Source organism: Pholcus phalangioides, unplaced genomic scaffold (genome assembly GCF_987345545.1).
Source record: "Pholcus phalangioides strain wild (caught in Gottingen) unplaced genomic scaffold, Ppha-v1.0 ptg000020l_1, whole genome shotgun sequence".
Lineage (NCBI taxonomy): Eukaryota > Metazoa > Arthropoda > Arachnida > Araneae > Pholcidae > Pholcus > Pholcus phalangioides.
Genome location: NW_028301613.1, coordinates 299,852 through 323,492, shown reverse-complemented (window position 1 = coordinate 323,492; position 23,641 = coordinate 299,852). Strand labels below are relative to the sequence as shown.

The following is a 23,641-nucleotide window of genomic DNA, read 5'->3' as shown; positions in this document are numbered from 1 at the left end:
CCTCTCACCAAAAAAAAAAATTGATAACCTTTACCCTTTTAACAAAAAATAAATTTATTGATAAAGTTAAAAAAAAAAATTATTATTTTTTTTACTTTTCATACAAAATATAAAAAAAAAAACAAACGGTAAAAGGGGGTTCAAAAATGTTACAAGAAGGGGGGGAAGACTCATTTCCGAATACCACAATAAATTCCAATCTCTCCCAGGCGGAAACCATTTTTATGTGGAAAAATTGAAAGTTTGGCAATTTAATTTTTTTTAAACGTATCATTTTTTTTCCCGGAATTTTCTCCGGGAAAAAAAAGAGTGGGGGAGGAGGGGTTGTCCCGGGAATTTTTTTTTTTTCCTACCTCCCGAACATACAGAACAGGAGAGAGAGAAACAAATTCTCTCCCCCGCAACCGAACTCCAGGAATGACGTAATCGATATCAGTGACGTCAATTCGAAAGAACTAGTTATTCTCTTTGCTCCTTTTTTTTTCCTACTTTTTCGCTTATATTTATTTTCCTATTTTTTTTTTTTCCCGGGGATAATAGAAAATACGGAGCTGAATTCCTAGTGTGTGGAGTGTAGGTACCTCTTCCCCCGCAGCATCCTTGTCATATTTTTATGCTCTTAAATTTTTTTTTTTCCTTTGGTTCTGGGATCCAATTTTCTTCTCAAGTTATTTCCTGTTTTTTTTTGTTGTGGGAAAAAAGAGATCCGGAAAACTAAAAAAAAAAAAAATCCATCCGAAAGAAAGGAATTATTATTTCTGGATTTGTACCCGCAAAAAAGGAAATAATGCCGACATTTTTTTTTTTTTTTTTGTAAGACGGAAAACCGAGCGACATAAAAACAGGTGAGTTCTGAGTTTGCTAATTATCTGTTGGAGGTTTCGTTGTGTTAAGCCGCTTTCACCAGCGACCCAAAATCAACAATATGATCAACTTTGCGACCCATGAGTCTGTTTCGGAAAAACTCACGTCGGAAAAACTACACCGTTGCTAAAAACTACCCCCGTAGTTTTTAAAAAAATTGGGGAGATCTCGTGCCGATGTTCTTGATTATCGGCCTATCCATATAAAAAAAAAAACTAGCTGTAATACCCGGCACTGCACGGGTTTTCTTCAATTACTGAGAGCAGGGCCGTAACTAGGCAGGTGCAACAGGTGCGCCTGCACAAGTCCCACTTGGAAGGTGGGGGGGGGGAATACTGGGACTAAATGTACCATTCTGGGCCCAAGAACGGGCCAGAAGGGGCCTAAATGCCAATTCTCGCTCAGGGCACAGGGATATCTAATTACGGCACTGACTGACGGAAGCCATGCAAAGGAATAAACTGTATCATACGTAATACTAGCAGCATTAAAGAAATGACGAACCATTGTAAAGGCTTATATACACGTCTGAAACGGATTGCTAGGGTACTGCGGTAAACAAAGTGAACATTCCGAAAGTGATTGTTGAGGCTCAGGAACCCATTGTTGCCCGAGTGTTTTTTTTTTGCCCAGCTCCGACGAACTTTAAAGCAGTCGGGTCCCGTTTGGGATATACGCAGAATTTGGCGACAATAGATCTAAAATTGTAGATTTGTCTAGAGAACACGCACACAGAAAACCCGACTTCAACGATAAGCTACTTTAAAAGTTTGTCAGACCTGGGCCCGAATGAGCAAAAAAACTGCCGTGCAACAATGGTTTCTTAGCCCTAACAATCACTTTCGGGATGTTTACTTTGGTTACCATTGTTCCCTGATAATGCGTTCCAGACATGCACATGCCTTCGCAATGGTTTGTAATTTCTTTAATGCTGCCAGCATTATGTACATGGTGGGCGGAAAGTCTGTAGAAACTTTAAAATGAATGAAAACAACCGGAAAAATGACGGTTTGCAGGGTTAGCATCGCTAGGTCACGGGAATTTTTTTCAAGATAGGAAAAAACTGCCGATAGGTGGCACTGGTGCGAGCGACTTCGGTGAAAATATGCAAATGAGACGGTTATAACTTGCGCTCCTAATCCACAACCAGTTCACCGTTGTAAACCGTGTATGAGAACAAGGATGCTGAGTGCGAAGGATAAAGCTTTGTTGGTGAAGTTGTTTTACGTGACCCTGTGGTGGTGTTGGTGGTCATGTGGAACACATACTGCTGTAATAAACGATTTGGAGGCATTCTGTTCGTTAATTTGCGTATCTTTCCTTTGACTTGTGTGCATCAGCGCCACCTATCGGCTGATTTTTGAGTTATTTTTCTTTCGTGTCTTAAAAAAAACACCCGTGACCTAGCGATGCTACCCCTGCAAACAATTTTTTCATTTCGGTTAGTTTTCCGGTATTTATGAATTTTTAGAGTTTCTACGAGCTTTTTGCTCACCCTGTATATTTGAAAAAGTAATGATTAGAGAGCCCGGATTATATGCGCTAAAAAAAGTAGCAAAATATGCACTAAAAAATGCTTAAATAAAAATCACAAATAATTACAAACATCAATTCAAACATACAAATTCAAATACAAAGGCCACAACAGACAAAATGCCCAATGGCCGGGAAAAAAAAGATGATCATAAAAAATATGGATGCCGAATATACAGTCGAATCCCGTTCTAACAAATACCGTTACAGCGAAAATCTCGTTTTAACGAACACTTTTCTAATCCCCCCCTCCCCCAGATAAGTTTACGTAGGGACATTTTTAAATTACCTGGAATTCCTTTATAACGAAATTTTGTTATAACGAAGCGATTTCTACGGTCTCTTGTAGTTCGTTATAACGGGATTCAACTGTATATCTAAACTATATCCACAATACAGCAACCCAATGAGAGCCAAGCCATAAAAAACCAATAATTATGATAATCATAAAAAAAAGTTATGGTTGTTTCATCTAAGTATGGATAGCTTCTAGAGATTTATCCCAATATGTTTATTCTATTTCTTTTGAAATTGTGTTAGAATTCACGACCCTCGGAGGTAAGCTATTCCAATCACTGGCAACCCTATTAAAAAAAAACTCCCTGAGACACCAACTGATTCTTCTCTGCGCCGCATCGACCAAGTCAATGTCCCTCTGTAAGTTAAGTACTGTCTCCAAAACGTCACGGGATACTAGAAATAGAGTCGAATCCCGTTATAGCGAACTCCATGAAACCGTAGAAATCACTTCGTTATAGCGAAATTTCGTTATAAAGGAATTTCGGGTTATTTAAAAATGTCCCTACGTAAACTTAACGTTTTATTCGTTAAAACGGTATTCGACTGTACTAGGAACAATGTTCTCTGTCCCACCTACAGCATTTGAACGGTGAAGTTTGATAACAATGGTCCTGCGAGACCAGTTTGTCAAAAAATTCCCACATTTTGTTGTACCCGCTTCCCATCTTTTTCCGTTTTGTTTTACTGTATGATCAGGTTATTAGCAATGCGCATCCAGAATGCCACAGGGAAGGTTTGACGGCAGGCCCGTCGACAGGCGAAGGGACGAAGTGCAGTGGTGAGGGCGGATTGGACATGTGCTGCTGGATAAGGACGGACATTTGGTTCGGTTCTGTTGCTCCTTTGCGTGGGGAGCGGAGCGTTCGTTTGAAGGCCGTGCGTAGGGAGTGTGGCTGTTGCTGTTTGGGAATGGCGTGGTGCTCCGGCGGATGTGGGCCATATGGCCGGGCCTGGATGCCGTGAGGATTTCTCCAGCATGGCTCATCCGAAATGTGGACCGCTTATATCTCGCAAGTGGGGGCCATGGTTTGGTGTTGGTGGTGACGACATACTCCAATCAAGAACGAACGAAGACCCGGAAAACTACAAGGATCCCTTTAGGGGGAACGCGAAGATACCTTTTTGAATATAAGCCGCTCGTCAATAAAAATACTCAGATCGGTGACCCTAGTTGCATCCGGGATAGTGACGCCATTCAACTCGTAAGTGGGTTGTTCGAACCAAAATGAGTGACCACGCACTTGTCAACGCTAAAAGTCGTGCTCCATTCCTTTGCCCAAGCTGCAATCCTGTTTAGGTTGGTCTGGAGTCAACTCCCTATCGCTTTGATTCCCGACTACCCCCCCCCCCATTAGCTTCACGTCATCAATGAATTTGCTAACAATTCCATCGATACCCTGATCGAGTTTATCGATAAAAAGTGGAGAAGTATGGGTCCAAAGACACTTCCTTGAGGGACTCTACTTGTGACACCTGTTCAACCAGAGAATTCCCCGTGGCCATAACCCGTTGCAACCTATCTCTTCACCACGATTCTACCCGATTCAGCAAGTTGCCCCCCACTCCCCCTCCCCAATCATAATCTCTGTAAAAACGTTTCAAGTGTTTCTATGTTGGACCCGATCAAATGCCTTCTGAAAATCAAGATAAACAACCTCTACATTTTTTTCCCTTACCCAAAGCCTTAGTCACGTGATCATGGAAGCAAAAGAAGTGGGTTACACGTGACTTCCACTTACTGAACCCATGCCGATTATCCGACAATACATTATTCTCGTCTATTCCCTTTACCAATGGCCATTTGATAATAATTTCCATAATTTTCTAGAGGTAGCTCGTCAAACTCAGTGGACGATAATTGAACACAGCTTCTCTACTACCCTTTTCAAATACCGGAACCACATTAGCAACCTTCCAACCCCTTGGGACGATATTCTCGGCAACACTACTCCTGTAAATCTGTGCGACTGGCGTCAACAATTCATTAGCAAATTTTCTGCGTCTAACTGTGTTCAAGTTTTTGTTCTAGCTGTACTAAAAATATTTTAATATAGACTGCTGACAGGAATTGCTCCGTAGGCGGACATAGACTTGGAAGTCTGGGGGGCGCACGGTCATTATTGCTGGCGGGGGGGGCCCGATGATGATGATGCCAATTCATATATATATATATATATACAGGGGTTGGACAAAATAATATGTATACCAGTGAAATGAGAGAAAAATTTTATTAATAGGCTGTTGGACCTCCTTTTTCATTAATTACACCTTGTATCAGTCGTGGGATGGACAAATACAAGTCATGCACAACAGTCACAGGGATACGTAACCGCCACTCCTGCAAAAAGGCCACTAATTCAGAACGTGTCTTTGGAGGTGGAAACCTACTGAACATTTTGGCCTGCAAAATACCCCACAAAGGTTCAATCATATTAAGATCAGGGGACCGAGAGGACCACACGAGGTGTTGCAGTTCATCATGATGTTCATCAAGTCAGTCTCCGACAATTCCAGCAGTGTGAACGGGTGAATTATCTTCTTGGAACACAGGTCGAGAATCAGGGAACAAATATTGCACCATTGGATGAAGATGGTCGGCCAGGGAATACTGACAAACCGATGCATTAAACCCCCCCCCCGTCCAGACAACAAGTGGGCCGAGACCACGGCAAGACATCGCGCCCCACAGCATAACTGATCCCCCCCCCCCATGCTTAACAATAGGAGGGAGACAATCAACGTCACAGGATTGTGCTGGCGTTCTCCAAACGTAAACACGTCCGTTAGTCTGGAATAATGTGAACGACGATTCGTCTGACCAGATGGCATTCACCATTGTTGTTGTGTCCAATTCTCGTATGTTCGTGATACCATGCTCGTCGTTTCAAGGCATTGCATGGTGTCACCAATGATTTTGGAATAGTCGCTCTACCTTGTATGTTTGCTGCATGCAGTTCACGGCGGATAGTTTTTGTCGATACACCTTCCTGTAGATGTGTGTTCATCTCAGATGTTCTCTGGGATGCTGTTGTCTTGTGCTTTCTGGCCACACAATACGCTTCAAAACCCTTCTGGGTCTATCAGCCATCTTCGACTTTCGGCCACTGTTATGCTTGGTAGATGATGTCTTTCTCTGTTTGCTATTTGCTGTCATTACCATTGACACAGTACTTCTCCCAACACCAACAATGGTGGCCGTTTTCATTACCGTGGCCACGGCAAGACGGGCTCCAACAATCATGCCTCTTTCGATATCTGTGAGGTCAGCCATAACGAAGTTTTAACGCCCAAATAATACATCGCAGCCGAACGCTATCACTGCTACGGCTAGACTGATGTGTGCACATTATCGGCCACCAAGTGGAACTCTTCCACACTAGAGGGCGGGCGTATACGACAGGTTTCCTCGAGTGTTGTTTCTTGCGCAGGTGTTCACATTATTTTGTCCAACCCCTGTACATTAGATCAGTCGACTCCACCTTTGATGCTGGGGGGGGGGCAATGCCCCTACGCCCCCCCCCCATATCTCCGCCCATACATTGCAGATGCTGATGTTTTTCACTAAAGTGCTCTTTTTGGTCAAAACTTTTGTTAGATTTAACAAAAACTAACATGTTTTCCAACGCCACTCCTTCAGGTGTCTTGAAACTTCGTGCGTCTTTCAACACTATGGTGTTACATACTTTTAACTAGAGCTTTCAGGATTTAAATTGTTGGTGTTTTTTTTTATCGAATTTTAACTCCAACAACTTGCAACTTTTTCAAAAATCACCAAAATTTACCCATATTTTGTGCCATAAAAATATTTTAAATGACTTTACCAAAAAAAAACATTTAACACCATAGTGTTGAGAGACACACGAAGTTTCAAGACATTTGAAAGAGCGGTTTGTTCCTTATCTAACAAAAAACTTAAGTTTTGAGGGAAAAAAACAATTTTAGTGAAAAACATTGGCATGTGCAATGTAGTATGCACTTTATATTAAAATATTTTCAGTGCATTTAGTCAATGTTTCCCAAAGTGGGCAATATCGGTGGGCGATGCAATGGTCCAGGCGGGGGGGGGGGCGATAGAAGCCATGTATTTAACATGGGATCCTATGGGTTCACTTGAGTTGCGGGCGATGAGAGAAAAAATTTTCTAATGAAAGGGGCGATGGAACAAAAAGTTTGGAAAACTATGAGCTAGAACAAAAACACTCGAACACAGTTAGACGCAAAAAATTTCATAGTATTTAAAAATTGGAACCAACTTTTGGAAATTGGAAATCGTGCACCAACCCCCCTCCCTACACCTTAATCCGGAAATTTTTGTGCACCTATGGGGGGGGGGATTCTTTGGTTATAAGACAGAGATCTTAGTCACCCTGTCCATAACGGGGGGGGGGGGACGCATGCATGGAGCTACAGTCAGTGCGGTTAAAGCGAGGGTACAAGGAGTGGCGGCAGGTTGTAAAGGGCGGCAACGTAGACTTTGGTTTAGTCCAAAATTTTTAAAAATTTCCCACAGTAAAAATTCACATCACACTTCTGAGCCGTAACCTCGACGACGGAGATGTTGAGAAAATTCGGATGAATTGACAGGGCCCGGGACCCTGAGATACCAGAAAAAAGAAAGTGATCGACCGTGGGTGATTCGGGACATGAATCTCTACCCGTGCGGGACTTAATTTCTGTACTTCCTGTTTATCTCTCATAACCCACACATCCGGTGCCACGTCCTCCTAAGCTGGAATCTTCCGCGGGCCCCCAAACCAGATTTTTCACGGGGGCCCTTAATTTGTAATGATAAGAATAGTTCCAGGCTGGATCCCCGTCAGTCCCACCCTCACAACTTCACCCAACAATTCCTAAAAAAAAAGTTTTTTTTTGTCAGGAAAACGCGGAAATGGATCGCATTTCCCAAGAGCCGCCCCTGTACTCTATCAACAGGGGCAAGTTTGCATTTTGGTTCCCCTCATTTAGTATTTTCTTTCCAGAACGGTCAAATGAAGGCAAAGGAAAAAATCTGCCCCTCACTTTTCCGGTCCCTCGAGCACCAGAGAAACACCTTTGAAATAAATCTATATACAGGGTGTTCTGTAAGTGCTACTCAACCGCCCGTCGTAAAGTTTGGCGGGTACATTGGCGTATGCAAAGGGGAGTTTTTGGGTTCTAGCCCGCCCCCCCCCCGAGCCAAGATTATAGTGTTATTTCGCAGGGGAAAACGCGTAACCCCCTCCCCAGAAGTGAAAAAAATCTGAGACATCCCTCGCGAAAATTCTGCGTACGGCTATGTGCGGGTGTACGTGACCCGCCTCCCCTTTTTACACAGGGGGACCGTATAAAAATTTGGATTTTTTTTTATTTTGTGACACACTGTATTTCCACTCCTGAAATTGGTACAGGCTAATTTTTGAACGCTTGTTGACCATTTTGTTTTCAAATTGGAATCATGTCACTACGACGGACGGTTGATGAGATAAGGTCCTTGGGCAAATGCCCGAAATGGGGGGAAAAAACTCTCGGGCAACAATGGTTCCTTGGCCTCAACAATCACTTTCAAGTTTACTTTGGTTACGTGGTTCCCTAGCAATGCGTTTCAGACGTGTATATGTCTTTACAATGGTTTGTCACTTCGATAACCCTTTTCATAAATGTAGAAAACCCGGGCCGCGTTCCGGGTATTTTATAGCTAGTTTCCCAATAAAAATCAACCTCACTGTACATCATCTTTAATGGATAAGTGCAAGCGATGATTTCTTGCCAATATGTGCTGTTTTGGGGATAAAAATTAACTGTCATTATTGAGAACGACGAAATTACACTGGACCTCCAAGAGAAGCAGAAGAAAAATTTATGCTTCAAAAGCGGGACGTATGGTCACGAGTATTTCGCACGATAAACAATTGTGTGCGGCTTTCTTGTGAAAAAAAAATCAGGTTTAGATCGAAGTCCCACCCCCCCCCCCCCCCCCCCCCATCTGAGACTGAAGCTCTGACAGCCTCCTGCTAGGATTGCTTTCTAGAAGCGATGGCACAAAAGCTCGAGCCGCCCCTGGCTACAGTCGTGTTAAGCCCTACCTACGCGTGAAAATTCACGGCATAAACATTGAACAAAAGAAGTTATGGAGATATATACATTAACCCTTTGAGCGGCATCGACGAGACGTGTTTAAAAGACTGTCACTTTTGCATTGACGAGCCGAGATATTTCGTAAATATGATTCCTCGGTGTGGGCCATTTTTTCCCAAAAGGGCGACCCCCCCTTAGTTTGCATCTGCTAGGAAATCGAAAGAAAGTCTAATTTATGGAAGAAAGATGTGGCATTTTCAAAGGGATTTAGTGATTTCTGCCGCGTGACGCCTTTGAGCGTAAATTAAAATTAGAGATGGGACGAATATTCACTGCTATTCGGGCTTTCTGCCGAATATTTGTTTCGGACGAATACCTAAGCATTATTCGGCCGAATATCTGTGTAAATCTAAATACAGGATAGGCAAAAAAGTCCGTAGAAACTTTAAAAATTCATTTAAAAAAAACCGGAAAAATAATCGAAATAGAAAAACGGTTTGCAGGGTTAGCATCGCTATGTCACTCGATTTTTTTTTTTGACAGGAAAAAAAAATAACTCAGAAAACATCCGATAGGTGGCGCTGACGTACACGAGTCAAAGAAAAGATACGCAAATAACGAACAGAATGCCTCCAAATCGTTTATTACAGCAGTATGTGTTCCGCGTGACCAACCACCACCACCAGCACAGGGGGGATAACACATTGCAGGCGAGTCACAAATCCAGCAACGCAGGGTGCAACAGGTCCGGATGTATATTTGACGGTAAAAGCCCGAAAAACGCTTGTAAACGTTATACATTTCGGACTTTTACCGAGCACTTCGGTAAAAAGCTGACATTTAGCAACTTTGATGAAAATTAGTGAAAGTGCAATTTGCTAATTTTCATAAATTTGGAAACTTGTCATTTATTAATCACAACGTACCTGATGTTAATTAAAATCATAATTAATTAACTAATTAGTCGTTCAAATTCGTGGAAATGAATAAAAATTGCGAATTTTCTTATTTTTATAAATTTGAAAGCTCGTCATTTATTAATTACAGTGATCGTGATGCTAATTAAAATAATAATTAATTAACCCCCCTCAGGCCGAGATTATAATGTTATTTTGCAGGAATCCAGCAACGGAAGAGTGCAGTAGGTCCACATACACGGTTTACAGCGGTGAACTGGTTGTGGATTACGAGCGCGAGTTCTTATAACCGTCTCAGTTGCATATTTCCGCCGAAGTTATTCGTACCAGTGCCACCTATCGGCTGTTTTCTTAATTTTTTCTTGTCTTACACTATAACCTCGGCTTGAGTGGGGGGGGGGTTAACCACCCCTTTTACGTACGCCAATGTGTATACATCCGGACCTGTGTATACTCTGCCGTTGCTGGATTTGTGACTCGCCTGCAATGTGTTATCCCCTGTGGTGGTCATGTGGAACACATACTACTGTAATAAACGATTTGGAGGCATTCTGTCCGTTATTTGCGTATCTTTTCTTTGGCTTGTATACGTCAGCGTCACCTATGGATCGTCGGATGTTTTTTTGAGTCCCCACGTCTTGAAAAAGTTCTTGTGGCCTAGTGATGCTAACCCTGCAAATCGTTTTTGCTTTCGGTTATTTTTCCGGTTTTTATTCATTTTTAAAGTGTCTACGGACTTTTTGCCCACCCTGTACAACAAACTCATTTTTAAAAATTATATTAATTGGAATTTCCCGCATAAATTAACAATTTACTGACTATATTTTATTGTATCGTGTGTATCCCATTCCGTACAAGAGGATATGTCAGTGTGAATTTTTAGGATGAGTAAAGCATGGAACTGAAAATAGAATTCCCACTAGCTAAAATAATACCCGGCGCTGCCCGGGTTGCCTTCAATTACCGGGACGATTGAAAAAGTGACAAACCATTATAAAGGTAACTGTAATACTGGCAGCATTAAAGAAGTGACAAGCCATTGTAAAGGCATATGCACGTCGGAAACGCATTGCTAGGGAACCACGGTAACTAAAGTAAACATTACGAAAGTGATTGTTAAGGCCCAGGAACCATTGTTGCCCGACAGTTTTTTTGCCCATTTCGGGCATTTGCTCAGCTATGACAAACTTTTAAAGTAGCCTATCGTACGTCGAGCCCCGTTTGGTTGGGAAATTTGGCGACGATCAGAGTCTAAAATTGCAAATTTGCATAGAGAACACACTCACACCAAATATAAAAAAATTGGTTTTCTGCCTGCGGGTGTGTATGTTCTCTATACAAATCTACAATTTTAGATCGATCGCCAGAAGATTGTTTGTACAAATACAGTCGAATTCCCGTTCTAACGAATACCGTTATAGTGAAAATCTCGTTTTAACGAACCCTTTTCCAATCCCCCAGATAAGTTTACGTAGGGACATTTTTAAATAACCTGGAATTCCTTTATAATGAAATTTCGTTTTCACGAAGTGATTTCTTCGGTCTCTCTTGGAGTTCGTTATAACGGGATTCGACTGTAAACCAAACGGGACCCGACTTAAACGATAGGCTATTTTAAAATTTCAGAGCTGGGCAAATGCCCGAAATGGGTGAGAACTATCAGGTTCCTGGACCCAGGGCCGGGGGGTGCGGTTTTCAACGGGCCGCAAAGTTTCAGGTGCCGCAATTCTTCCAAAAGAAACCCATTTTCTTTCTCAGCAGATGTTTTGGAAACTTTTGATTAAAATTTAATTTTTTTCCCCTATTAAACTATTATTGATTGTGAAAGGCGGCTTTCAGTTTGAAGCCCCCTATAATATCATTCTTAGTGCTATTAGGTATTGCGTTCGCTTGTTTTAAACAGGAAAAGAGTATGCAGGTGGTCACATTCTTTACCCCTGAAAAAAGTCTGCCCTTTCTTTGTGCCATTAAAGAAATAACAGGGCTACATTAACCAGGGGGGGGGGGGAACCACGTTTATAGGGCATTAAACGAAAAGGGACACCACAAAAGAAATCTAGTAATTTTTCCCCTTGAAAACCTCCCTCTCGTTGGAGTTACATCTGGTCTGAACGTAGAAATAGTGCTCACAAGGGGAATGATTGTAGTTTCATCCGGCGGGGTGCTCCCATTAGCCTGTGGCATGGGCATTTCTAGGTGACGATTTTCCCCCGGAGCGAGGCAACTTCGACTGTTCTCTGGAGTGTTAATTGCATGCCTTCCTGGGAACCTCTGAACTGTCATGTTTCCCTAAGGATGCTTGAGTACTTTCCAGTCATGTGAGCCATTGAGAGATATTTTGTTCCATGAATAGAGAGTTCATGCATAACAGAAACATTAAGAGCACAAAGGTCCGAAAATTTAGGATGTAGGCCGCATACGTTGCTTCTAGACCCGATAGTTCATTTTCTGATAAGACAATAGATGTGTTTGCCGTCTATGAAATAAATTATATCTGAGGTTTAGACACAGACGCAGATAGACATGAACGGCGGGAAGGGAATGCCCCACCCCCCCCCCTCCAAAAAGGCGGGGCTGAGACAATTCTCATCTTTTTCTGATTTTTCACGCTATAAATTAACTACTGAAGGGCCCACAAAAAGTCTACCCGGGGGGCCCACAAAAGATCCCAGCCTAGGGCCTTGCTCCATGGGGGGCCATGGGGGCGTGATACCAATTCATATATGGGCATATACATTAGATCAGTCGGCTCCGCCATTAGCACTGGGGGAGGAGCATTACCCCGCCGTGCCCCCCCCCTCCCGTATCTCCACCCATGGGGTTTAGGCTAATTACAAATAGTGTTGTTAATATTCGACAACTTATACCAGCGCGTCTTTTTGAACTTCGAATTGGAATATTCAAATACTGAGATTGCAATCTTGGATTTTTATTTGTGGCAAAAAAACTCTCAGTTTCAAACAAGTAAAAACATTGAAGAGCCTCATATACAGTGAGTCCCATTTATAGCGTTTTCCAAAAACCCGTGATAAAAAAAAAAACGTTGTAGGCGGGGAAAACGCTCTAAACGGAAAATTTCCGGTCAGTGTTTGTAAAAGTTAGGATATTACGAAAAATAAGTCGCGCACTAAACGAGAGAAAACTTTCCAAGTGGGAACGTTATAAGCGGAATATACAGTAGTAATTTTAAATTAATCTGCATTTTCAAATGTGGTTCTAACGTGTTCTTCTTTATTTTTGGCAGTCCCAGTACTTGATTCCTTCACTTTTATTATTTGCATCAAGCAAAAAACAGCAATAAAAGATTCGAAAAATGATCAAAGTTATGGGATTGCAACACATGTATTGTTTGATAAAGATGATGAAACGCTTTAAAAGTATATCAGAAATGTATTATCTGTTCAATGTGATCCGACGTTGCCACGATGAAGTGCAAGCAGGTGGGCCCACACTAATTAGGGGCCATTCAAGTATCACGTAAGCAGATTTTCAGCCATTTTTGCCCCCCCCCTCTTGTCAGCAAAAGTCAGCAAAACGTTGACACCCCTCCCCCAGCAAAATTTCGTGAGCAGCTTAGAATATTTCATATCTTCAAAAAGGGGTGGTTGATGACGTAAGCAACCTTCAACCCCCCCCCCCCCCGAAATCAGCCAATCCGAACCTTCCTCCCTTCCCTCGATGCTGACGTAATTTTTGAATGACCCCCTTATTATTAATCACTTATAAATTTTGTCAAATTAATTAAAATGCAATCCCGTCTCGATACATCGTGTTTGATTATTAGAGCCCGGAAGTTCAGCGGAAAAAGGCCAGAAATGCCTTTTTTTTTGCCCATTTTCAAGTTTTTCTGTAAAAAAATGTATTTTTTGAACTTTCTCTGCCATTAAACGTGCCTATTTTAAAATAGTTTTAAGTTTATTGGGGCATTTCAGAGAGGCCGTAGAGAGGACAAGTATCTTCAGAGAGATTTCAGAATGAAATTGGCACCCCCCCCCCCCCACGGGTCTAGCGCCCGGGGCAGCCCCTCCTAGTTGCGGCTCTGACTCCCGGTACTGATTTTCACATCATGAAAGTTCTCTCCTAGCTCCATTCAAACGTGAACAAGTGATCTGAGAGATAGGGAACTCGGCGTTGCCGCATGAGTCAACTTTACTCTGACTGGATGGCGTTATATAGCAGGGCCTTCCCCCAGGCTACTTCACCAAACACCAACTCTGGCCATATCGCTATTTGCTGCCATTAATGAGATTAGGGGCATAAGGTTGGAAATGAAGGCGTGTCTATCGGTGGTCGCCTCAAAAGTTCGTTAAGAAAAAATATCTTATCTATATCCTCTCTTGGGTTCGAGCCCGGGACCGTGGCAGCAATCTTCACGGTAGTAGACGAGCATCAGGTAGTAAGGTGGTACATCCCAGGCAGGGCCGTCTTAAGAGCGGGCCAATTGATTTTTCTGAGGCCCTATCTGGAAAATTCTCGCAAATTTCAATTAGTTTCCATTTTTGTGAGGGGCCCCCCCCCCTTCTCTTAAGGCCCCCTGGGCCGTGCCCGGGTGGGCCCATGCGTTAAGACGGCACTGATCCCAGGCTGGATCTCTTTGGCGGGCCTCCCTGTCATGTTTCACGGGGCCCCAAAGTAGTGAATTTACTGCATGAAAAAACAAAAAAATGTAAGAATCGGCCCGAGCCCCCCCCCCCCGGCTGAAGCCCTGTCAGCCCCACACCCTTGTGGAGGCCATGGGTGTTAGACGTGGTGTTTCAGATGAAGACAACCCGTGCTAGAAAGGTTGGGGGGGGGGGTGTAAATTAGAACTTTTTTGCTTCTTCTCATGCTTCACGTTATATGTCTCGCTCAAGCATCGGAACTGCATTGTGTATGTATAGCTGACCGATGACTGTTCCAAGAGGTCATCAGTTGACGTCATGACTCCCCCAAGTCGGAATAGGAGCTCTGGGGGGACCCATGTTGTTTTGATTTTGCTTTTACGCCATAAAATGTATGGCGTAAATGCACTGCAAACAACCATGGCTATTTATTTTACATGCATGGTATCCAGCACCCTCCTGAGGGCGACCAACAGATGCGTCACTCAGGGCCCCCCCCCCCCCCGCGCTTGCAGGAGTCAGGCAGCTGTGGGAATATTGAAAAAAAGGTAAATTTTTTTACAACAATAAGAACAAGGTATCTACGTTTCAACTACAGAAAGTGATTATTCCAAATAATGCATCAAATAAACGAGAATTATTCGCGACTCGAAGGAGTCCCACAGATCATTTCCTCTTCGGGCTCCGCGTCTGGTAATGGTGGGTGGCCCTAGAATTGATATGAGGGACCTCAAATAATTTCATTTTGGGCTTGAAATCAATTTAACAATTTAACTCGGATAATAATGTAGTTATTACAAGCTCTAGTAGACGGATAGCTCGGTAGACGGATTAAGCGCAACCAATTTTTCAGCTAGTTTTTGTGACCCTTTTATTGTTATTTTTCCCCCCTCCCTTCCATAAATTATAAATGCCCTTTTTATTAGTGCCTATTTCAGCCGTTTTTAGTGCCTAAATTTTTCCGGGCTCAACTACCCATTGCAGCTAGTGATTGCGATCTCAACTATCAGCGCTAATGAAGACCTATGAAGCCCCAACTATAATGAAGAAATGAGTGTAATAAAAAATCTCTCTAGAACAGTTTTTTTCCCCTTCAAGATTTATGTTCGTAAGTCGAAAATTTTATAAGTTGGGGAAAGCGAATGCATAAAATTTTTTTGGAGAGGGCCGGAAAAATTTCTTTCTTGCACCGGGCCGCGAAATTCCTAAGCCCGGACCTCAACAATCACTTTCGGAATGTTCACTTTGGTTACCGGGGTTCCCTAACAATGCGTTTCTGACATGCGTATGCCTTTACAACGGTTTGTCACTTCTGCAAAGTATACGCAGCGTTAAAGAAGTGACAAACCGTTGCAACGTATGTATAATAGTTTATTCCTTTATAATGGTTTGTCACTTTTTCAATCCTCCCAGAAATTGAAGGAAACGCGGGCACCGCCCGGTATTACAGCTAGAAGTTCCGTCAGAGCAGACAAATTCCCAAAATGGGCGCAAAAACCGTCGGGCAACAGTGGTTTCTCGGCCCCGACAATGCCCTTCGGAATGTTTACTTTGGTTACCATGGTTCTCTAACAATGCGTTTCAGACATGCGTATGCCTTTACAATGGTTTGTCACTTCTTCAACGCTGCTAGTGTTACGTGTATTATACAGTTTATTCCTTTACAATGGCTTTCAATCCTCCCAGTCAGTGCCGCAACTAGATATTCCTGTGCCCTGAGCAAGAATTTGCATTTAGGCCCATTATTCTGCCCCCCCCCCCAAGTGGGCCGGCCTTGTGCGGGTGCACCTGTGGCACCTACCTAGTTACGGGCCCTGCTCTCAGTAATTGTAGACATGCATATATGCCTTTAAAATGGTTTGTCACTTCTTTAATCCTGCCAGTATTATGTATAAGGGGTCATTCAAGTATTACGTCAGCATCGGGGGGGGGGGGGAGGTTTCGGATTTGCTTACTTTTGATGACAGGGGGAGGGGGGGTTTGAAGGTTGCTTACGTCATCAACCACCCTTTTTGAAGATATGAAATATTCTAAGCTGCGGACGAAATTTTGCTGACAAGGGGGAGGGGGTCAAAAATGACTAAAAATCTGCTTACGAAATACTTGAATGGCCCCTAATAGTTCATTCCTTCATAATGGTTTGTCATTCTTTCAATCCTCCCAGTAATTGAAGAAACCCCTGGCAGCGCCGGGTATTGTGTCTAGCAGTGCCGTAACTAGACAGGCACCTACCCGCACAGGGCCCACTTGGAACGGAAGAATGGTACTAAATAGGGCCAGAAGGGGCTAAATTCAAATTCTTGCGCAGGGCACAGAAATGGCTATAGTGATGTAAAATAGTGGCAAGTGTTTAAAAAAAAACTTGATTCTGTTGGTACAGTGGATGCCTAACGAACGCCTCAGCTTACAAACGTTTCAGCTTAACGGAGATTATTTTTTTCTTTTCGTTATTTTTCTGCCTCGGCTAACGAATACGGATTCAGTTAACGAACATTTTCGATGATATGAAAGCACGCCGAGTCGCGAGAGCTGAATTCTCGCACCAATCATCATTAGAATTACTACTGTCGCTAGGGCCCGTGTGTTAACTCATGTCCATCTCGGGACCTTTTTCCCCCAGATGTGCTCACATTTCTCTTTCTGAAATTCCTTGAACCATTTCATATGAAATGAAAGATTCAGCCAAAATAGAAAATTCATTGAAAGAAACAAAAAGGTAGCTTATGTTTTCAGAGCGTGCGTTCTTTCAGTGCAAGACTCGTCAAGCTGAACAAGTCTGAGAGATTATCTTTCCCATCTGCATGTATCAGACTCAGAAATGAGCTGACCAAATCACAAATGAATGGGGAGACACGAACTCGATTGGGTTGCGGCAGCACGAGTTTTATAGTAGACTAAAGTTGGTGGTGGTTGTGGTACATACTGGGAAAATAAAAAGACTTTCAGCACAGGACCGTCATTTCAACTTTTTCCGGGGGGGGGGGCGCAAAGCCTCCCCCCCCCAATATATATATATTTGTATATATATATATATATATATACCATTTTTAGTGTATTTTCAAAAGCCACTTTTTGGTGTATTTGCCCCCAAATGACGGGCCTGCTTCAGCATCTCTCATCTTCCTGTATATTCTCATTTTCGAAGCTGTTCATTTTACATCCTTCCTCGGTGTTTTAACCCCTTTACGATCAGGGACGTCGTATTGCACCAAATCCAGTGGAATAAATTCAGTCCATTTGACTGTTTCTTCAACCCCTTTTTTCCTTCATCGCGAAGATTTATTGTAACCCTATGGCACAAAGATGTGTGTGTGTGTGTGTGTGTGTGTGTGTGTTTCCCCTGATCTTCTCAGCCCCCCCTCCTCACGTATATAAATAATGTATCTTTCTCAGAACTAGTCCTCGAATTATATACTGCACGTGGAAGTGAAAAATAGAACACTTAGGCGAGGGCGAAAAAGCAAGGTACTGTGCATCTCTTATCTCTTTGTAGCATCTCTTATCTAATTATCTACTGTTTGTACTGTTCCTCGCCGCGCTTATCACCTTTTTTCTCTTTCCCTTTCTTCCTTTTTTTTTAACGTGGAACGAGGCTACCATATTTATCGCCTATACGTCTAATACAGATCAATCAAATTGATCGCCAACAGCTCGTACACGAATACCCTTCAAATTTTGGGCAGAAGCTGGAATGAATCAAACGATCCTCTATAGAAACCTACGGGAGATCACGTTTCGGCTAACGAAAGTGATTCCAGACCGAATCATCTTCACAGGGCCGCAACTGAAGGGGGGGGGGGAGCAGGCGGGAAGAAGACAGAACGAATTTGTTTGAATTCATTCCACCAGCGTTTGGACGCGATATTACGTCCCTTGACCGTAAAGTGGTCGGGAAAAAACGCCAAATTTTGTTAATAATTGCGACTGATTTCGAGAAAGTTGATATTCGGCCAAAAATCACTACTCGTCCCATCGTTAATTAGAAATGCATCAAGACTTACTCACCCGTTAGCAGCCACGGCTGTCTCTGAATAAACTAAAAGCTGAAGTTACACTTTTCTTTTGATTCTTCACTATTGTTATTCACAGTTCTGTTGGCGGCACCACCTCTTCTCAGCACATCTTCCAACAACAACAACAAAAAGAGCGCCCACAGGAGGAGGGGGTGGAATCGGAGCGAGTTCAAAAATCGTCTCTTTTCGCGCCTTTTCAGAAATTATTATTTTTTTTTTTGGTCTTTTGTTTCTTGGCGCTGCAACAAGCGTTCGATCAAAGCACCGCCGATGAAGTGAAAATAACAAAGAGCAGAAGCACGTAATATAGAAATGCGTGTGGCACGCGCGTCGTGGGTCTCTGATACCCGCGAAGTAAAACGTCCGAAAAAAAGCGAGCCCGAGGGTGCAACCACCAGCAACGTTCCGTCGCGTCGCGGATTGTGTGTCTGACCACCAGCGGATCCGATGCACGAGTTAATAGAGGGAGGGGGGGGGGAAAGAAACACGACGAGATGATGATGATAAAATAAATTAAAAATCGGGCGTGGGGGGCGCGACGCTGCTGCCATCTGTGGATGGACGGCGCAAACATAGAAGGGTTCCGAGAATTATCGATCGATCTACCTCGAGGCCTTGGAGTAATAAAAATAGATAATAAAGAGAGGGGGGGGGGGCGCTGGGATTAATTGATGAGATGATTTTATTATCCGTTTCCCGATCCCGGAAAACCACGTGTAGCGGATTATTCCGATTTTTCCCGTTTTGAATTTTTTTTTTATTCAATTCGGATCTATATGGATTTTATTCGTTATACAGTCGAATCCCGTTTTAACGAACACTTTTCTAATCTCCCCAGATAAGTTTAACATGGGAACAATGCAAATACCTGGAATTCCTTTGTAACGAAATTTTTCGCTATAAGGGGGGGGGGCCCATTCAAGTATTACGTCAGCATCGATAGGTGGGAGGGACGTTTCCGATTTGCTGACTTTTGATGACAAGGGGGGAGGGGAGTTTGGATAATGCTTACGTCATCAACCACCCTTTATGAAAATATGAAATACTAGCTATAATACCCGTCGCTGCCCGGGTTATCTTCAATGAGGCTTTTTGGATCACGTGATATCTCCCTCTTCGTTTGAGGGACATACAAACCGTGTCTAAGTTAACCAATATGGCGACTGACCCTCAATATCCTGACCCTCAAAGCGATGGTGATGATGATGATGATGGCGTCGATCCAAAATGCCTTATTACTAAGAGTATTGAAAATGCGGCAAACCATTATAAAGGCATATACTATATATAAACTATTATACATTATACAATTATATATTAGTAAAGGCATAAAACACGTCTGAAACGCATTGCTAGGGAACCACGGTAACCAAAGTAACGTTCGGAAAGTGATTGTTAAGGCCCAAAAAACCATTGTTGCCGGACAGTTTTTTGCCCATTTGGGGCACTTTTCTGCTCTGACGAAATTTTAAAGTAGCCGCCTATCGTTCAAATCGGGTCCCATTAATATATATGCAAAATTTGGGGGCGATCGATCTAAAATTGTAGATTTGTGTAGAGAACATACACACACACACACACAGAAAATCAATTTTATATACTACATAGATATAGATTCTTAATGGCATCGTATTTGGTGCCACAAAAAACCTTTCGATAGTTTGTGGTCACTTGAAGTGACACCCCCCCCCCATTGATAACTGCCCTACAGAGCCACTTTAGTGATCTCTAAATATTTCGCGGATCCAGTGATCTGGAAATGTGTCCGGGCCGTTTAAGTGCTCTGGAACTGTGCCACGCATTACTCAAGTAATCCGTAATTATACGTCGCGGATAACTTAAATAATCTGGGAATGTGCCGCGGGTAACTTGAGTGATGTAGAACCGCACTGGGGGGGCCACTTAAATGCTCTTAAACTACGTCACGTCACTCAATGGATCTCTAAATGTGTCACGGGCCGCTTAAATGATCTGAAAATGTGCCACGGGCCACTTAAATGCTCTAGAATTGTACCAGGGGACACTTAGGCGATCTTCAAATGTGCCGCTTAGTTCATTTTTACAAAATTAGGTTTGAGGAGGGCAGTGCCGCATCAGATAACCCCCCCAGGGCCATATTTGGTCCGCGGGCCTTTATGTGATTTATCATTACATGGCTTAGAGGGTGGGTCGCGATGAATTTATTAAAGATAAATTTTGAGTTCATAGCCTTCAAATAACATTGAAATAAACAGAAATTGTGATTATAACATATAAAGGTATTGTTTTCCGAAATTTCAAATTTACAAAAAAATATATATTTTTTTGCATTAAAAAAATAAATTTTTGATCGTGGGGGGTGGGGGCACGAGCCCCTCCCCCTTATGCCCCCCCCCCCCACCTGTCTAAGTCTCTGATCCCACCAATATGCGTTAGGATTCAGAGGGGCAGAGCTGATGACGAAATTTTGCTGACGAGGGGAGGGTGCAGGGCCGTCTCAAGGGCCCCCGGGCACAAGCGGTTTTTTTATGCCCTACCAAGTAAATTCTAGAAAATTTCAACCAAATCACATTTTTGTGAGGGCCCCCCCCCCTCTTCTCTTGAGGAACCCCGGGGCGTTCCCGGGTGGGCCCATGCGTTAAGACGGCACTTCGAGGGGGGTCAGAGTTTTGCTGACAAGGGAGAGGGGGGTCAAAAATGGCTACAACTTTGCTCACGTCATACTTGAACGGCCCCTTATGGTATTTTAACGATAAATTAGTCGGCATTTCAGCTCAAAATAGTGCACTAAAAATCTAAAAAATAATTTTGACCAGGTTTTCGGGTAAAATACCCCACTATGCGTCGTATATAAAGGTGGAAATCCCATGAAGGAGATATTAAAGAAGGTCGTATAAACCAATGTTTCTTAACCGGGGGGCCATCTGGTGGTACTGGGATACTTCAAGGGAGCCACGGAAGAAAATTGAGAAAGGGGCCATGACAGGTGGTTTGGAGGGCTGCAAAGAGCTCAGAAGAAAAATTAAGGCGTGAAGAAATAAATCTTTTATATTAGTGACTGGACACTTACAGAATCCAACAAAACTACCAATAAAGCCAGGACCATTTTAGGCCATGGACCCACCCGGGCCTCATCGCCTACATTCTGCAGCACGTTCCCTAGGATGGGGATTTTTCGCAGGCCCCTCTTTATTAAATTTATAGTGCGGAAAAAACAAAAAATGGATGGAAACCATATCAGGCCCCTTCCCAGGGCTGCAACTCTGTCAGTCCCACTCTTATGAGGGGGGTCATGCCCGAGGGTCTCATGTCCATAAGTGACCCCACCTCATAATGTTTCGTATGGTACAATAAATTTTGAAAATAAGAAGGGAATATGCAGGCTGTTTATTTCCCACGTAAGTGTGGGACTACCATAGCATCATCACTTTACCTAGGGGGCCCATGATGTGGAGACGGCCCTGAATATAGGAGCTCAATAAACTCTAGCCCAGTGGTCGGAGGCCAATCTTATTTGCAAAATTTTCGTTCAGTATAAATTCACTGAAAAAATCCAATACGTGTAAAGGATCTTGATTCTAGATGAGGGTCGAACACTCTGGGTAAGACAGAGGAGCCACGAGAAAAAAAATGTGGTTCAAAGGGGGCCCACAGGTGAAAAAAAGGCCAGTGTTTCTTAACCCAGCTCATGGCCCTCCTATGGATCACATTTTTTTCTCACATTTTCCTCTCGACTGTTGTAGAGGCAAATAATGCGTATTTTGTTTTTGCGCAAGTATTGCGGAAAAGCCGAGGAAACAACAAATTAGTCTAAAGGGGCCGTTCAAGTATTACGTCATCATCGATGGGGGGGGGGGGTTCCGATTTGCTGACTTTTGATGACAAGGGGGGAGGGGGGGTTTGGATAATGCTTACGTCATCAACCAATCTTTATGAAAATATGAGTTAGGATTCAGAGGGGCAGAGCTGATGACGAAATTTTGCTGACGGGGGGGGGGGGGGGTGTCAGTGTTTTGCTGACAAGGGGAGGGGGTCAAAAATGGCTAAAAATTTGCTTACGTAATACTTGAACGGCCCCAAAGTACATATACGCATGCTGAAATAAATGGTCCGGAAGTTTCTCTTGACCTGATAGATATCGTTTTAGAGTTCCAGAATTCCAAAAACTAGCTAAAGCTTCAGATGCTGTAGGTACCAAAGCATACTCTAGTGAAAGCTCTTCTTCGTCATTGCAGTGCGCAAGCGATTGCTCATTGTTTTCTTGTATCATTCGAACCAACAGGCCTACACAACGATAAATCATTCAATCATTACACTTCACTCATAGTTAGAAAGACTGGTGGCAGATGGCAGCACTACACATATAACAACCATTTCACAGAAACAAACCTCACGCCAGGTTTCACTACACGCACATTCCAACGCGTACCAATTCGTTAGAGGTTCCGCAGAGGAATGTGGACAACGTACGTGCCTGGTTTAGTAGTAGTAGTGTCACACGAACGATAATCGGTTAATGGTTATGTTAATGGTTCCGAAGTGAAGACGTCATCGTCAGAGAAAACAAATCGCCCGGCGTCCGTTCGGAACAGACATTTCTTATGCGACGTGTTCCCGCAAAGGCCTGCAAATCGGTACATGCACTTTCATCAGCTTTATTCAGTGTTCCACAGAATTCTGCTGCGATTAAATTTGCTTTCTTCTACCCCATTTACAAACGACTTTTTGAGCGATATCCTTCCAGGCTCCAGCTATCATATCCTTGCTTGCTATCCCTGCATATCCTTGCTATCATCCCTAGCTTGCTTGCCGTCAGGAATCACTATGATTTTTTCTTTATTATGGTGAATACATCTCAGCAGTTGTGCGTACGGTATTTTCCTTTCACCACCTTAATTATACATCGGTCAAATGGTTGCAAAACACACGTGCAGTTAGGAGCATGGGCGGAGATAGCCCCAGCATCAAAGGTGAAATCGACTGATCTAATGCATATATGTATAAATGAATCGACAGCAGCAGCATCATCTTGCCCCCCCCCCCACCCAGCAGTAATTTCCGTGCCCCCCGAGACTTCCAAGTCTATCTCCGCCTATGGTTAGGAGGCATGTGTTCGATGCGAATACACTGTAATTTTAAAAGATTCAATGTGTGCCGTGCAATTGGTGATGAGAGAAGCAAGATCTCTGTTTTTTCCGCTTCAGTTTTACATAAAACTTAACAAGCCTCTCATTAAAAATTCTTGTATAGTCATCCAAACCCTTCGACTTGATTTGTAATTAGAAGGCAGTGATTTTTCACGTTCTTCGGGCGCAACATGGATTCACAAATTTTCCAATCACCGTAACTTTTCTTTTTTCGGTTGTGTTGCATCAAAATA

The 23,641-nt window shown here is 43.0% G+C and overlaps 1 protein-coding gene across 1 annotated transcript in view; it reads right to left on the bottom strand.

Annotated features, from left to right (window-relative positions):
• The window catches only part of LOC149070692 (acetylcholinesterase-like), a 98,510-nt gene extending 79,798 nt beyond the window's left edge, over positions 1-18,712 (bottom strand). Inside the window, exon 1 of the mRNA XM_089248444.1 lies at positions 18,275-18,712. The gene's annotated coding sequence lies outside the window, so the exon portion shown is untranslated. The remainder of the gene's footprint in view (positions 1-18,274) is intronic.
• Positions 18,713-23,641: the final 4,929 nt, after the last annotated feature.